At 57.6% G+C, this 2,500-nt stretch overlaps 1 non-coding gene across 1 annotated transcript in view; it reads right to left on the bottom strand.

Moving 5' to 3' along the window:
* LOC124744455 overlaps window positions 1–1,094 on the bottom strand; it is a 1,909-nt gene extending 815 nt beyond the window's left edge. Inside the window, exon 1 of the ribosomal RNA XR_007010767.1 lies at window positions 1–1,094. This exon is cut by the window's left edge and continues 815 nt beyond it. This is a non-coding gene — a ribosomal RNA (small subunit ribosomal RNA).
* Window positions 1,095–2,500: the final 1,406 nt, after the last annotated feature.

Here is a 2,500-nt window from a genome sequence, read left to right on the forward strand (position 1 = left end):
GCCTTCGAACCTCTAACTTTCGTTCTTGATTAATGAAAACATACTTGGCAAATGCTTTCGCTTCTGTTCGTCTTGCGACGATCCAAGAATTTCACCTCTAACGTCGCAATACGAATGCCCCCGCCTGTCCCTATTAATCATTACCTCGGGTTCCGAAAACCAACAAAATAGAACCGAGGTCCTATTCCATTATTCCATGCACACAGTATTCAGGCGGGCTTGCCTGCTTTAAGCACTCTAATTTGTTCAAAGTAAACGTGCCGGCCCACCGAGACACTCAATAAAGAGCACCCTGGTAGGATTTCAACGGGGTCCGCCTCGGGACGCACGAGCACGCACGAGGCGGTCGCACGCCTTCAGCTCGCCCCACCGGCAGGACGTCCCACGATACATGCCAGTTAAACACCGACGGGCGGTGAACCAACAGCGTGGGACACAAATCCAACTACGAGCTTTTTAACCGCAACAACTTTAATATACGCTATTGGAGCTGGAATTACCGCGGCTGCTGGCACCAGACTTGCCCTCCAATAGATACTCGTTAAAGGATTTAAAGTGTACTCATTCCGATTACGGGGCCTCGGATGAGTCCCGTATCGTTATTTTTCGTCACTACCTCCCCGTGCCGGGAGTGGGTAATTTGCGCGCCTGCTGCCTTCCTTGGATGTGGTAGCCGTTTCTCAGGCTCCCTCTCCGGAATCGAACCCTGATTCCCCGTTACCCGTTACAACCATGGTAGGCGCAGAACCTACCATCGACAGTTGATAAGGCAGACATTTGAAAGATGCGTCGCCGGTACGAGGACCGTGCGATCAGCCCAAAGTTATTCAGAGTCACCAAGGCAAACGGACCGGACGAGCCGACCGATTGGTTTTGATCTAATAAAAGCGTCCCTTCCATCTCTGGTCGGGACTCTGTTTGCATGTATTAGCTCTAGAATTACCACAGTTATCCAAGTAACGTGGGTACGATCTAAGGAACCATAACTGATTTAATGAGCCATTCGCGGTTTCACCTTAATGCGGCTTGTACTGAGACATGCATGGCTTAATCTTTGAGACAAGCATATGACTACTGGCAGGATCAACCAGGGAGCTGCGTCAACTAGAGCTGAGCAGCCGGCCGCCCGGGAGTGTGTCCCGGGGGCCCGCGCGAACACGCAAGCGTCCGCTCAATCATTCTGCAAACAGGAGGAGGCTGAGCTCCCCTGCACAATACACCTCGAAACCCTCTCAGGTCCCGGCGGCGCGCAGCGCCGTCCCAAGTACTTGGTCGGGTTCGAGAGAGGCGCAATCGCCCGGAGTTAGGCGAGTAGACGCTTTCGGTGCGACCACCCGTGCTCCCAACTGAGCTTGCCGCTGCCGACAGAGGCCCGGGAGCGTGCTGTCGTGGCATTGCCGGCGGGAGACAACACGCGCCACCTACGGTGACCGGCAGCTCCAACGCCAGCGCCACAGAAGGACAAAAGCCCCACTTGGGTGCCGAAGCGAACTCTCCCAGCACAGCGCACGCGCCAACACATCCGCACAGCTGCGATACAAACCACCAGCGAGAACCGCTGGGGCGACCGAGCAGCAGACGGCGTCGCGGCGCCGAGCGCCGGGCGGCGGCGCATCCTCAACGCACACAGTCCTCAATCGGACCAGCACACTGAAGATGTCCACCGCGCTTCGCACCGGGCCCGCGAGGACCTACTTTGGCCGCACGGCGCCGCGCGCAGGGTGCGCCGGCGCGCAGCTGCGACGCCTGCCGCGTCCGTCGGCCGGCGCGCCTGCCACTGGCCGCCCCCACCAGCCGGCTGTAGCGCGTGCGCCCACGCACCGCGCGGCCAGCACGCCGGGAGGCGCCCCCTCACCGGCCGGGGACGGTCCCACCCAGCCACCGCCGCGTATCGCTTCACACCCAGATGCCGTTCAGTTTCGTCGGCATGGTGGGTATCGCTGGAACAACCGGTTAGTACCTCAACCTATCGTCGCCATCACCGATTCACCCCTAGCGAGAACAACCGCACCACAACAGGTTACCATTTGTTCATTTGCGTAACTTCACCAGAAAACGCAGGCGTCCATCGCCATTTGCAACTTCAACGATTATTGCATGCCTGTGTCAGGTGTCACGCCACACTACGTCTGCCCACATACACGCAACAAAATGTGCACGCCTAGACAATACGTGGAAGGTGGCCCCCGTACGTATGCGATGTCCATTGCTCGAACGACTGTCAACCGGCCTCTGTAGCATGTCGCAGATATGGAACGCGGTGCACCATGCCATCACGGTGTGTGAGGAGAGACGACTAGGTCCGAATACATCAACAGACAGCTCATGCTGATCGCCATCCACGGCGTCCGTTCCTCCCACACGTCTCTATGGCGTACCACACTGCAATCCAGCTCTCATAGGGAGACGACACGTAGCTGCGTGCACAATATTTGCACTGTATGGTCCGCCGTTTTTGGGCGCAGTCGTTGTGCGGTCACACATGTGCCACGATGTATCA

The sequence above is a fragment of the Schistocerca piceifrons genome, unplaced genomic scaffold (genome assembly GCF_021461385.2).
Source record: "Schistocerca piceifrons isolate TAMUIC-IGC-003096 unplaced genomic scaffold, iqSchPice1.1 HiC_scaffold_294, whole genome shotgun sequence".
Classification (NCBI taxonomy): domain Eukaryota; kingdom Metazoa; phylum Arthropoda; class Insecta; order Orthoptera; family Acrididae; genus Schistocerca; species Schistocerca piceifrons.